Genomic DNA, 15,516 nt, shown 5'->3' with positions numbered 1-15,516 from the left:
ACTTTGAGCCTCTTTGTGATGGGACCACCAGGTGCCGCTCGTTCATAGACCGCAGAGAGCGAGTTGGAGCAGAGACCTGGTTAAGTTAATTGAAGTAAGAGGGTGTGATTCCATTGGCTGTCCTAAAGACCCAAGTCAAAGCCTTGAATTTGATGCGGGCAGCTACAGGTGGCTGGTGGAGTGAAATCAAGAGTGGGGTGACATGAGCCCTTTCTGGCTGATTGAAGACCAGATGTGCTGCTGCATTCTGGACCATCTGCAGTGGCTTAATTTTGTTAGCTGGGGGCCTCCCAGAGCCAACAAAGCATTGCAGTAGTCCAGTCTTGAAATGACCAGAGCTTGGACCAGGAGCTGTGCAGCATATTCAGACAAAAAAGGTCTGTTTTTGTGATGATGTAAAGCGTGAATCTGCAAGACCAGGCAGTTGATGAGATGTGGGCAATGAAATTAAGCTGATCATCTACCGCCACTCCCAGGTTCCGGGCTGTTCTGGCTGGTGTTAGTGTTGTTGAACCAAGATTAATAGTGAGGTTGTGGTCAACAGATGGGTTGCAAATAAAGAAAAATTTGTATGTGAACTTGAGGCAGACCAGCCATCCAACAATGACGAGACCACCCTTGCAAAAATTCATTGCAAATTTGCCACAAACTCTCCTAAGAAATATCGTGACATCACAATCTGACCAAATTGGACTCAGCAGAGGCAACATGGGTGTTTTTCTTGACCCAGCTCCTGTCCAGAAGAAATTGGTCTTTCAGGGCAACACCAAGTACAACAACTCTTTGATCTACCCTCAGGAGGGTCGGCCCATTGGAATCTACGCTATGAATTTTGCCAATGAGCACAACAGATGGTGCTTTGATGAGACCTGTTTAAAACATCTTTTCCTGTCGGGCTTGGACAAAGCGTTCAGTGCTGTGGAGCTGGGTAGAAAAAAAATTTGGTCCTATTGGGATCTGATACTGGCTCAGAGAGATGGAGGTCCTGCTCAGGAGATGGGACTCCTCAACTGACACTCCTCTCTGCCCATGCCCTGTCCTCCCTAAGGCTCTTCTCTGGATTCTCACCGCTGTAGGAGGAGGAAGCTTGCTGCTGAGGCAGCCGAGCCCGCAGCTAACCACCCAGTCCATTGGCCGCCCACTTGTCAGTCCATCCCATCTTGTCACTGCCACCCTTCTCTCTGTCCTCATCCTCTTTCTGGTCCCCACTCTCCCAATCACTGACCTGTGCCTTGCTCCTGTAGTGGTCCTGTCAGTCCTCGATACCATGTACAGTCCGGTGTTGCATCTTGTCCAGTCTGACCCTGCTCCATTAACTTTCCAGCCTACCTCCAAGCCTCTCCTCTATCCCTGTGGGTTCTCTGGCCATTTACCTGATCAATCCTGGTTCCCTGGTCACTTGTCTGGTCCGTTCTGGTTCCCTGGCAATTCGACCAATCTGTCCTTGTTCCCTGGCCCTCCACCTGGTCTGTCCTGGAACCCTGGCCATCTGCCTGGTCTGTCCTGGATCCCTGGCCATCCGTGTGGTCTGTCCTGGATCTCTGGCCATCCGCCTGGTCTATCCTGGATCACTGGCATCCACCTGATCCATCCAGGCTTCCTGACCGCTCACCCTGGTTCCTTGGTCTGCCCTCTGTTCAGTCTTGGTCATCTGTGCTGCCAGTTTCCCGGTGGTCTCTGGATTTATGCTGCCTTCCTCCTGATTTTCCCCAACCTCTCTCCCTTGGTTGGTTCCTCCAGTGCTGTCCTGCCTGGTTTGGATGGCAGGAGGCGTCTGTGGGAGGGGGGGTACTATCATGACCCTGGCAGGACAGTCCCTCTTCCTCTGTCTGTTTGCCATGTTTGTGCATGTGTCCATGTTTCTCTCTCTCCCTCTTGTGTTTTGCAGGTGCCACGTGGAGAATTCCAGCTCTGCCCGGACAACAGCTTGTTACTCCACTTATAACTCATCATCAGTGGCACCTGCTTCCTATTATCCTTTCCCTATTTATACTCTCCCTTGTTTTCTGTTTTCTGCCAAATTGTTTTGTATGTTAGTCAATCAGTTGGTTCCTGTCTGCTCCAGTATCTTCGGTCAGTTTCATGTTTGGTATTTTGTTTAGTTTTATATTTGTTATGTTTTTGCTGTTTTTTCCACTGTAGGAGCTTTTGTTGCATTTTTTTGTTCTTCTAATAAAAAGCTCTTTGGATTGCATTTCTGCTCTTGGGTCCATCATCTCCTCAGAAATATCATGACAGATGGCATTGAAATTGATAGATTTGTTAACGCTGTCCATCCTCTCATGGTCAAGCAGAAAGAGGGTTTTGTCATGTTGCATATAAACAAAATTCCAATTGAGGTTAAAGTCGACACAAGGGCAAAATGCAACGTAATGTCACAACAAACTTTCAAACGAGTTGCAAATGAGATAAGACCAGTAAAGCAAGAGACAGTTACTAGCCAAGTTGCATATGGTGGAATCAGGATTGAAACACAAGGCATAGTCACACTGCTGTGTTGTCTAAATGGACAGAATCATTTGCTTACTTTCTTCATAGTGGACCAGAATGTTCTGGGATTCTGTGCATGCCTAAACATGGGGATTGTTACAATGAGCCCGTATGTCTACCAGGTCAGTGTTGAGAACAAAACCGACTTCACCTGTTCACTGATGACCCTGCAAAACTTTCCATCAGGTATTCTGTGACAGTGGATCCATGTGTACAGCCTGTAATCCCCCCGCTCACCGCATACCCGTGGAAATGCAAGACAGAGTCAAAGCTGAGCTCGACCTCATGCAAAGCTTGGGTGTCATCATAGCAGTCACTGAGCCCACCAACTGGGTCTCATCCATGGTAGCGACACACAAAAAGGACAAACAAGAAATTAGACTACAAATCAATCCTTAGGACCTCAACACTGCTTTAAAAATACCTCATTAGCCCATGCATAGCATAGTGGCAGCCCAAGTGGCAGCCCAAATGCAAAGCGCTACAGTGTTTTCTGTACTGGATGCAAAGAACTAATTCTGACAGATATGCCTGGACCAAAAGTCTTCAATGTTGATGACATTCAGTACTCCGCTTGGGTGCTACAGATTCCTTCGTATGCCATTCAGTATCATCTCAGCAAGCAAGGTGTTCCGGATCTAAATTGAACAGCTGTTCATGGGTTACCCATATGCAATCATTGCTGATGACATCATCATCGAAGGCTGTGAAGCCACAGAACATGATGAAAACCTAAAAAAAAAATACTCCACAAAGCATGTGAAATCCACTTTAAGATAAGTCCTGCCAAATGTAAGTTTCACCTGGACCAAGTCAACTACGTAGGCCGCATCTTCACCAGTGAAGGCCTAAAAGCAGATCCTTCCAAAACCAAGGCAATTACTGACATGCCAGTCCCAAAAGATGTCCCAGTATTACAAAGATTCCTTGGTGTTGTAAATTATTTGGGGAAGTTCATTCAAAATTTCAGCTACATCGCTGCCCCCCTGAGAAAGCTGACACACAAAGAGATGGCATGGTGTTGGTTCCTGCAGCACCAGCAAGCATTTGACAGCTTCTAATCATGCTTATCCAGTCCACCATTCCTAACGTACTGTGATGTGAAACGGCCAGTCAAGCACACCTGTGATGCGTCCTGTTACGGACTTGGAGCTGCATGCCTACAGGACAGAAAACCGGTTGCATATGTGTTTCACACTCTCACTGACAGTCTCATTCAACACGGATGGCCCACCAAAGAACATCACGTCTGGCCTTCAGTAAGCCCATTCTTCCCCTAGAGGGACGAATTGACTGTAGACAACTGAATAGTGATAAAAGGACACAAAACAGTTGTTCCCTACTCATTGCAAAGAGAGTATGTCAGTATAGTGCACAGAGGTCACTCCTGTGTGGATGGCACCAAACACAGGGCAAGATGTTTAATTTTCTGGCCAAAAATGACAAGTGACATCACAGCAGAACTGCTTTCATGCTCAGTTTGCAGTATCACCAGGTCACACCAGCAGAAACATCCTTCCCGTTGCAGAGCTCCCACCTTCACAGCCTGTCCCAGAGCCCACCTCCTTTGGACATTTGTTCCCCCTGCATCACGCACAACATAGCAATAGGTATGTTCATAGTTTTTATAGGGATATTGTTTGGTTCACTGGTCTATTGGGTCGGATTGCATTCTCACCACAAGCAAACTGCTCCAGGATTCATTTGCAATCGGTCTAAGAGATATTGGACAGATTGTTTTGTTGTGGATCCGAGTGCAATTGCCATGTTCACATATGCCTGAACATATCGAATTATGGGAGAAAACACAAGTTCTGAAACAAATGCTCCAAACGCGCAGGTGTGAAAACGCCCTAAGACTGCTTGCACAACATGCTATCAGTCATGCCACAGGAAAAGGTAACCTATTTAAATTGATGCTGTGATGTCGGATGGACATCTTTGGGAGATGACGCTGTCAGTAACTCGGCAGAATGGGGTCGATGTCAGGGGAACTGGACCAATCGGCTACAACATGCTGAGCTCCTGTCATGTCATATTGTTTTCATTCTATGAACACTCATAGTGACCAGGGCTGTCAAGCAACAAAAAGGACCAAAAAACACCATAAAATGACCATAAAAATAGTCCTCATGACCTATATTCTGAGTGAAGAGACCACAATTTTGGTCACTATTCACGGAAAGTCCTCCAATCCACTGCAGCTCTCAAATTTAGTTCTCCATCCTGCATATTTAAACTGGCATATGGCAATTACATGCAACATCTTGGAGGCAATGACGTCAGACCTGGTGTGACACGTTGAGGTGCTACTTTGTGTCTGAACATGATCTTGAATAACATTTACATTTATGCATTTGGCTGACACTTTTATCCAAAGCGACTTACAGTGCCCTGATTACAGGGACAATACCCCTGGAGCAACCTGGAGTTAAGTGCTTTGCTCAAGGACACAATGGTGGTGCAATTGAACCAACAACCTTCCAGTTACTAGTTCAGTGCTTTAGTCCACTACACCACCACCACTCATCACCACTGAATAAGATTTCAGAACTTTGTCAAAGTGGAATATAACCAGTGAATAATGACTTCAATTTGATTTAAATAATGTAAATTATGACTGAATTTTAGTTTGTGGGTTAAGTACTGCTTTAAAGAAGAAAGGAGAGAGATATTGGTAGCGAGGTGGAGGGAGAATTAACTTCCTATTTGTATAACCACCTTGGCTGAAGGAATTGAGAGCAGTGGTACCTTGTTTCGTGGGACTGTGACAGTGCTGGGTAAACATGTCATGTCACGATGCATCTTAAATGTTAAAACAAATCTCTTTCTTTGTCCTCTTGTTTTGACTGAGGTTGATGCAGGTTAGACATTAAGACCTGTGTCTGGAGAGGTATGGTGAGAACACACAACACAGAGTGAATGTGTAACCTTAGAAGGCAACAAAGGCACCTTGGAGATGGTCTGTTATATTACTGGATTGTGGTTACGAAGGGCCTTTTTAAAGTCAGTGTATTCGAGCTGATCAACAGAAACATGTGTATCAACACACTGTATCTACAGTGCTTCCGTTACTCATGAACTGGAAATTTCTGCCCTAGGAGAATGCCAAGTACACCGTGCCATCAGGGTGCATTGGAGAACTCTCTTCGGACTAAACCCAAACATTATAGAACAAGGCTAAATCCATCAAGTATATATGCAAGTTTAAGGGTGCACTTATAAAAAACATGCCTACGCAGTAATGTTAGACCATACAAAGACTAAGTTGTGTTTAAAACATCTAAGAATTAATAAACATTTTCTTGGACCCATCAGAATTATTTAAAGGAATAGTTAAACCAAAAATTACAATTCTTTAATTATTTACTTCCTCTAAAGTCACTCCAAACCTGTACTGCTTTCTTTCACGGAACACAAAAGGTGAATTTTAAAAAAAGTCTTCACAGAGTTTATTTTCTATATAATGACAGTGGATAGTGATGCTGGTCTATCAAGCTCGGAGAAGGACAAAGAACCCCACCATAAAACTATAGAAACAAAATAATTGATTCAACCCATGCATCTAGTGAGGGTAAATAAATAGTGACAGAATTAAAATTTTTGGGTTAACAATTCCTTTAAGGGGTTTGTATTTACATAAATATATTCTTTAACACTGAATTAAAAGAGTGCTTTGTTTATTTAGTATTTAGTATTGTTTATTCAATGTTTTTTTTCACCTCACAAATACTCTAGCATTAATAAAGGCATATACATAGGAGTTAGGACTGGCATATGACAAGTCATAGATTTTTATTTACTTAGACCACATTTCTTGGAAACAGCTGCTGAAATTCTGTGGCAGTTTTTGAATACACATCATTGCATTTATCAGTGCACTCTTGTGTTTGTGCACGTGCATGCATAAGACTTGTTTCATGTTACAATTTTTTTTTTATCTCAGGCTTTCTTATGAACTTTGTGAACCAGTAACAAAAGGGTGGGAACTGGGTGTTTTCATGTAGATAGAATGGACTAGTAGCATGCTCTCCTTTTGATCTTTGCTGAGTAACTTTCTCTGGAGAAATGGGCCTGCGTCACACATTACAGCCTTGGTAGCAAACACAGAACAGGAGCTTGAGTCAGATAGTACATGGCTGGGAGCAAAATGGTCTGCACTGTTGTCCATATCTATGTGAAAGGCCAAAAAGATAAACAGTCAGATTCAGAGGCTCCTGGATCACCCCCCTGCAAACAGTACAGAATAGTGTTTGGAAGACATAAATTTACTTATGAAATAACAGACTGACTGGTGACCAGTTGAAAATTGTATTAATCTCATATGTTTGGAAAGGTAATTGTTACTGAATCATAATTTAATTAATTGATAACAACCCTCAATTCAAAATCTCAAGTAACTGAATATATAATTAATTGACTGGTGTGTGCAGTGGAGCTATTATCTGTATTATCTATTTGGCTCTATGTAAACTCGTGATGGGGAGTCGACTCCAAAAAAATGTGATAGCTTTTATGTAGGCTTTTTATGTAGTTTATATACATGCGTTACCCAAATACCATCAGTATTGGTTTCTATGTAAGCTCCGTTTGAGAGCAAATATATTTGCTGTTATTTTAAAATCTTTTCTGTTTTCTGTTTGTATTAATGCATATTGTTCATTTAATTTATTTTCTCTCAAAATAAAAGCATAGTTTGTTGAAGTTATCTTATTTTGAAACCTTTCTTGATAACATTGTTGAATATACAGTAACAAAATATAAGATTCACGTACGTGTCATACATGTTATTTTTAACGTGTATTTTAATTTACGAGTTCTTTCATATGTGGACAAATGGACAAAACTGAAATGTACCCAATTTAATTGAAATCGAATCTAATAGAGAGCTTGTAAATCCAATGAAATTGGGAAATATGTAACAATACCCAGCCCCACTTCACAGACATGTTATTACTTTATAATATTAAAAGTGTGTGTGATTAAAAATATAGCTGCATATTTTGTTTTGGTTAGATAAAAAGTCTAACAAATATTTAGGGGTAGGCTTTTCATTATTCATTCGGTATCAAGCATGCATTTCCGAATATGGTACTTGGCTTTAGGCGCATCCATAATACGCATATTTCTTTTCACTTGAGGTAGCGTTATATTTGTTATTAGCTATTTTTAAAATCACAACAATCCAGAATTTGATGCCTGACCATCCAAAGCATACTCAAACCCCCCTTCCCCCAAATAACCAAAGACCATCAGCAGACCAGTTGCACTAACATGGTGCAAAGGGAGGCTAGATTTTCATGACAGCTTGTCGTCATCTTGACTTTTTTTAGCTTGTTTGTTTTGGCAAGACTTTAAACCGACTTAGTCTAGCAGCAATATACATTTTTGAAATTGAGATTGTGGGTGGGGAGCCATTATTGCATTTCACTTCTGGGTTTTGAAGAAACCCTACTGCGAATATTTTTCTTATCATGAGTAATTATGATATTGTTACTTTAAATAGCATGGGATAACATTTTTACTTGCCTTCTATGGCAAGTGATTGCTATGTTTTATTTTAACACATTCATGGTTTTTAGACACATGTTTTTTTTAACTATTTGAAGAAATTAAAATAACCATATGTTCTTGATCAAAGCATGTGCAAAGCTTTTTAATGTCTTAGTTCTCACACATGTCTATCTATATTTGGTCTGCAAACTATTTCACAGATCTTGTTTGTCTGCTGAGGCCAAAGATAGATACTTATAGATAGTTTAGTTTTTGTGTGCATATTTTCTACTAATAGCTCCCATATGTTTCATTATAAACATTAATCTTTATCATTAAATACACTGGCGGCCAAAAGTTTGGAATAATGTACAGATTTTGCAGTTAGGGAAAGAAATTGGTACTTTTATTCACCAAATTGGCATTCAACTGATCACAATGTATAGTCAGGACATTAATAATGAGAAAAATTACTATTATAATTTGAAAAAAAAAATTCAGAACTTCTTAAACTACTTCAAAGGGTTCTCATCAAAAAATCCTCCATGTGCAGCTTTGCAAATCCTTGGCATTCTAGCTGTAAGTTTGTCCAGATACCAGCGGTGGACTAGCCATTGGGAGGACCGGTGGGCCGGCCGTGAAATGGGGCCGCATGGGCCGCTGCGTTATGCAGAACGTGCCACAAAACGGCGCAGAAAAGGACAGCAACCAACCCCCCACCCCAACAAATTTGGGCCAGTTTCTATGTAAAATCCCGGGCCGAATTTTCTTACCAGTCCACCCCTGCCAGATACTCAGGTGACATTTCACCCCATGCTTCCTGTAGCACTTTTCATAGATGTGGCCATAGATGTGTTTTTTCGAGCACTTCTCACGCACCTTACAGTCTAGCTGATCCCACAGAAGCTTGTCCATTGTCTTTGAAGACTGTAGTGTACACCTTTGTATGAAATCTTCAGTTTTCTGGCAATCTCAAGCATTTTATAGCCTTCATTCCTCAAAACAATGATTGCCTGATGAGTTTCTAGAGAAAGCTGTTTCTTTTTTGCCATTTTTGACCTAATATTGACCTTAAGACATGCCAGTCTATTGCATACTGTGGCAACTCAAAAACAAACACAAGATGATGTTAAGCTTCATTTAATGAACCAAATAGCTTTCAGCTGTGTTTGATATAATGGCAAGTGATTTTCTAGTACCAAATTAGCAATTTAGCATGATTACTGAAGGATAAGGTGTTGGAGTGATGGCTGCTGGAAATGGGGCCTGTCTAGATTTGATCAAAAATGACTTTTTTCAAATAGTGATGGTGCTGTTTTTTACATCAGTAATGTCCTGACTATACTTTGACATCAGCTGAATGCCACTTTGTTGAATTCAAATACCAATTTGCTTCTGAAACAGCAAAATCTGTACATTATTCCAAACGTTTGGCCGCCAGTGTATATAGGATAAAAGCATTGGTAAATGGTAAAAACACATCGGATTTCAAGTCTGTAACAATTAATCAAATTACATCACAGATGCACTAAAAGCAGCAATTTGCCAGAGATACAGATGAAAGAGAATACTCTGAAATATACTGTCGTTTGCAAGCTTTTTTAATACTGGAGACTTGCAGGTTTACAGATAAATGTTTTCCTGTCTATTGCTATGAAACAAGAGCTGTGAAGAGCTTCTGGCTGATCTTTTCAGAACAGACACAGTGCTGACACACATTATGAAGAGGCCCACTGAGAGGGCCAAAAAGGACTAAAGCAAGGTTCATTTGGGTTCATCATGCTCTCATTCAGTTTTACAGATCAAAATATTAAACTTATTATTTCCTTGTCCTGCAGTACATGGTGAATTACATGTATTCGTGGGGCCCTCATAAACACCACTAGATTAAGAAGTGTGCTCCTGGTGCTATCTCCAACAACTTGTGCAAACACATAATGCAGTGCTGTGATTTATGTGGTGCGAAAACTGAGGCTACAGGGAGCAGACATCTAAACAAGTGGATGTTAAGGCAGTTAGTGTTTGGGGTCAGGGGTAATGGTGCTTTAAGGCAGTGTTTCCAAACCCTGCTCCTGAAGTAGGCCTACCCAAAGAGGTCCATAATACCTGGAGAAATATGTTAGCATTCCCATTCATCTCAAAGGCAGTTGCTCAGCTGGCAGGTGACCCCTGGAAGTATGTAGCTTGCTTAAAGCCATCTTTGCTTTTTTTTTTTTTACCTGAGCTGGAAATGCAGGAAAATTATGTCCTGAACTCGACCACAATAGACCTTACTCAGAGGAGCATCATATTTTTTTTCAATGGGTTGTACTGTTGTTTATATTGGCCGACAAAACATTAAAAAACTTCTTTCTAAAAATGTTTAGTAGACAAAAAACTTTGGATGTTATCTAGGACCTTTATACAACTTTATGCAATACATGTCATTGAAAAGACTGTTATTCTTATCCCTCTTGTTTTTATTCATGTCAAAAATTCAGCCTGATCACATGAACATAACGTGAGCATGGCAACATTTTTGCAAAACAAAATTGCATGCTTCATTACATGTTTTGCTGCAGCTTCCCAGTGAAATGTCCAGCAGGGGGTGCCAATAGCAAGTAAAATAGTTTCATAATCAAATGAGGTTTTTAATCTGAATATCAGATCTTTAACTAAATCTCTAATATCTCTAAATCTTTAACCTATAACCGATAGTGTTCTAAAAGCAAATGAGAGGTAAACAAAATAGACATCCTTACCCTAAACCAACACCTAAACCTTACAGATAGTGTTGTAAAACCAAAAGAGGTTCATTTACTCATCCTCATGTCATTCCAATACAAAATGACTTGCTTTCTTCTGCCGAACACAAAAGGAGATATTTTAAAGAATGTTGTGATCCAAAATGTCCATACAATGGCAGTTGATAGTGACTCACTTTAGGCTACAAAAACACTTTAAAAAGCACCCAAAAGTGGCATAAAAGTAGTCTATGTGGCTATGCATCATAATCCAAGTCATGTCATGCTTCAAAATTTCTTTGAAAGTGTGTAACTTAGAAAGTGTTAAAGAAGTTTCTAATTTGCTTCACCCCTGTCTTTATTCCTTCATCGGATAATCAGGGCAAATGTTTTAGCCTTCAAGACAGTTTGACAAATGTGCCTGTATCATCTTTCTGCATCTGGAATGAGTCTAGAGACAAACCGGGAGCTCAAATGTAAAAAAAAAAAAAAAAAAAGGTTTATTATTCCTGCCACAGCATATGACGGTCTGACCAAAGAACGGTGAAAGGGGGAAATGTCTAATTTGGGGTCCTGATGTTTAACCAGAAGCTCTTATTTTAGTTAGCTGTGGCCAGAAATATTCTATTCACCAGTGGTTCACTATTTTATTATTATTATTATTATTATTATTATTATTATTATTTGTCACACCCTTCTATAAAACTAAAAAAATACATAAATACTAATTGCACCACACCCAATAATCTGATTGATAAAATATGCTAAATGAAACGTTTAAAGTTTTTTATTGAAAAAACTGCTTTAAAAACATTAACTGCAATTTATTTCAGCTTCATGTCACTATTTCTAATGAAAATAGTTTCACTGAATATTTAAAAATTACACTTCTCATTAAATAAAAACTGAATGAACTTTGTGTCACTACACTAAATCATTTTAATAATATAGTAAAATATAGAAACAATTAAATAAATCAAAAGTCATACTGTGGGTCACCAAAAAAATTCTCAAATTTTCTGTCATCATTTACTCACACTAAAGTTGTTCCAAACCATCAACTTTTTTCATCCATGTGCCAGATTTACATTCTACGATGGCGTTTTAGTCCCACGTTTAAAAAAGAAAATCTAAGATTTAGAGAATAAAGTCAAAAAGTTTTGAGAATTGCATGCCTTTTACGAGAATAAAGTAAAGTTTCAAGAATAAAGTCGTAGATTAAATTGATGAGATTAAAGTCTTAATATTTTGAGGATAAAGTCAAAGTTATTAGATTAAATTCATAGCATTATAAAATTAAAGTCATAATATTTTGAGAACAAGCCAGCAGCTTCATAAATGCAAGAAATGGATGTGGTTTTTAATTAAATCCCGCTCGAGTCGTAGGTGATGCTTTGTCTGCTTTTTTTGTTCTCAAAACAATGCTATAACTGAGGGGATGTAAGCATATACACTGTCTTGAAATGGGCCTGTATAATTCACAGCAGTTCCAGTTATTTTTCACTTAACTTGAGTGTAAGCCTAGTTTCTCACGCCTCCCTTGACAGGTGCCCACAGCTTGAAAAATCATGTACTAATGCACACCTCATTTATGAACAGAGAGTTTGCAACATCTTTCCACATTAAATTCAGCTCGGCTAACTTGACAGCAAAGTTGCATAGCCAATGTTGTCCGCCACATCACTTTGATGTTTCTTTCCTTACGATTATTCTCAAAATATTTCAACTGTATTCTCATAATGCTATGACTTTATTCTCGTAATTTTCACTTTATTCTCAAAATTACGAGAATAATTAAAAATCTTAGATTTTTATTTTGTATTTTTACGTGGCACTAAAACGCAGTCGTTCCAATCCCATAGCAGGTTCTGAAAATTAAACAAAAAAGTACATAGCTTGTCCTCATAATTACCTTGTTCTAAATGACCAAGCGCAGGGATGTTTAAATGTGTTAAGGCAAACTATGTTAATTCGTCTACACTTATGCCATTTTACTTTTGCTTTGGCATAAAAGAGCAACTGTTTTGTCTTTAGTCAGTTAGTGTTTTGCCAGTAGTCAAGTGTTGCCAATAGGCTCTTTAACTTGATAGTGAAATGACCTGTTTAGCCTAAATCCTCCTTTAAGCAAAGTTTTATCTGTACTTCCCTTTGCTGATGAGAATAATTGATAGCATTTGGTCTTTTAAAGGGACTAACTATCTGCTTTCAATTTAAATGTTTTGCTTTCATCTTGTGTCATTTGCCAGTGACTCAAAGGGGGTGATTAGGCCATGGTAGGCCATGTTTGACTGTTAAAGGATAACTCTTCAGCTAAAGGTTCTACTGAGCATTAATGATTAATTATATGGCACTGAGGTGTAGACTGTATACACCTCCTCACTACAAACCTTATTTTGCCCAAATATTTAGCACTTTTTTGCATTTGTGTGTGTGTGTGTGCGAATTTGATGTGCATCCGTTGTGACTTGTGGCTGTTTATGTGTGTAAGAACAAAGTGCTGACGTAAATAGAGTCTGATTTACTGTTTTACCATTGGCAAGTTGCGAATGCCTATTTTATATACACAAACACATAGGCACACACACTTTAAGTTATTAAGCATGTGAATATGTTTCATCAGATTTAAAGAAATAAAATATTCACGGATGCGTTTGACATGGAAAAGCAACTAATAAGTGGCCATCATACATGGGTGCTCCCAAAAATGTTGGTAACTACTCTATGTAATAATACTCCATTTGTGTTATTTCACTGATTTTTACTATTATTCTTAATACATAAAACAGTAATAATAAAGGAGTAAATGTGTCCAAACTTTAGACTGGTAGTGCATAGGGGGAGCAACATATGTCTAATCCTTTATCTTTGGAAGTGCAAAGAAATTATTTATTAAAGTATTCAATTATTTATTAAAGCATGCCCTATTCATTTCAGTCAAGTGTATGCTTGCACAATAACGGTGAGGCAGGCCCTAAACAAATAGCCTGCTCAGTGTATTGCAGAATATAGCATAGCCTGTGGTCTGAATCCATCATTACTCTCTCCCATGTGGCTGAAGGGCAGTTTACTGGCAGCAGTGTGAACAGATTAAGTGAATATCTAAAGGGATGTCATGACCCTGCAACTTTACCTTATCTTGACGGAAAAATCAAACAAGCAATTTCTCCCTCTCTGACTAAAATGAAGCGGACCTATCAGCAAGCCATATTAGAAATACCTTTCACTTTGGCGTCAGATGTCAAAGTATGCCTTTTTGTTGAATTGCTCAATAAAATCTAACACATGATGAATCCTTTTTTATCTCTGTCCATGTCCTTTTGCCCCTGCCCCTGCTAAGGTCTGTGCATGTCACTGTGTCAGATGAAGGTGGAAAATTACAGGCAAGTTAATAAACCTGTTTGGTACTCTTTGGAGTTCCCTCTTGTCAGTTTAAAATACAGTTAAAATCATTTACAATTTCTAATGACTAAATTGCGAGAAATTATATTGCAAGTATGAAAAATACTTGCAATAGTGAGATATAAAGTCACAAACACACATAATAAAGATGCAATTACAGTATGTCAATGCACACATGATGTGTGTAATTCATTGCAAAAAAGACAGCAATGTTTTCCCCCACATTCGTTATACTATTTATTATGGTAATATCTACCTCTGAAATAAAAACAACAGATCCCTCTCCAGACATTTCTTGCATCTGTTGGTGCTTCAATATAAATATTCAATAAAAACAAACATATCTTGTTGCTCTAAATATTAGTTTGCATGAGATTCCATTAGAAACTTTCATTTTATTGTTATTTTTATTAATTTTAAATTTTTATTTTTTGTGGTGGTTTTTTATTTAATTTATTTTTTTAGGCTTTTACTAAGCAATCTTATAAATGAGCATAAAGTCTAGAGTTTTTCACAATAGGGTCACAAACATAATATTGAATTACACACAACTGCAATTCCACTCAAATTTATAGTCTTTCAGAGAGGGTCCTTTGAGGAAGAAGTCTCAGGAAAACACGATTTTGGAACGCTTTGCCTCTCATTCTGTTTTATGATGTCAGTTTCTTGTTTATTTCAATCTGGATGCCAAAACATGGGTCTTAAAATGAGAAATTAAATCTGAAAATAATTTATGAATCTTTCTTTTTCTTTCTTGGTTGACCTCCATTTTCAGTACATTTCTGATGCTGTCACAATCAGTTTCAACAGAGGGAAAGCGAACAACTGGGTAAAAAATGACAAAAACATTCCAGAGAACTGTCTCCTAAATATTAGTGCAACACTGTGCAAAAGTTCACATTTCTTTCTTTCTTTCTGAAACCAAAGTAATTTCACATATTTACTTTTATTTCCAAATACTATGTAAAAATTACTTTCAAAGGAAAAGTTGCTTGATATAAACTATCAGTAAGGAATTTTAAGAAAAAGGAATATGTTTGAAGATTTTCAAAAGCGATAAAAAGGAAATAATTATTAATAAGTACAATATCTGGGGAAAAAAAAGAAAAAAAAAAGTTGAGCTTATTAGACTAATCAAACTTTTTAAGAAAATCTCCAGTATTGTCCGAGATTTCTATAAAATGCCAATAGTATCATACAAGGTATGCCTGGTTTTCATTGACTGTGAGGGCTGTCCCAGAAGCCATTATCTACGCATTCCACACTAACTCTGTGCAGGTTTTAACTTTACACGATACACCGGCTGGCAACACAACATAAATGTATAGTTAGTTTAGTTAAAGTTGAAAAGAGTTTAACTGCATCTGTGTAATGTTAACTTTAATTCCATTTTGACTATATATGCAGTTTG

Source organism: Myxocyprinus asiaticus, chromosome 15 (genome assembly GCF_019703515.2).
Source record: "Myxocyprinus asiaticus isolate MX2 ecotype Aquarium Trade chromosome 15, UBuf_Myxa_2, whole genome shotgun sequence".
Taxonomy (NCBI): Eukaryota; Metazoa; Chordata; class Actinopteri; order Cypriniformes; family Catostomidae; genus Myxocyprinus; species Myxocyprinus asiaticus.
Note: the sequence above shows the minus strand (reverse complement) of the source record.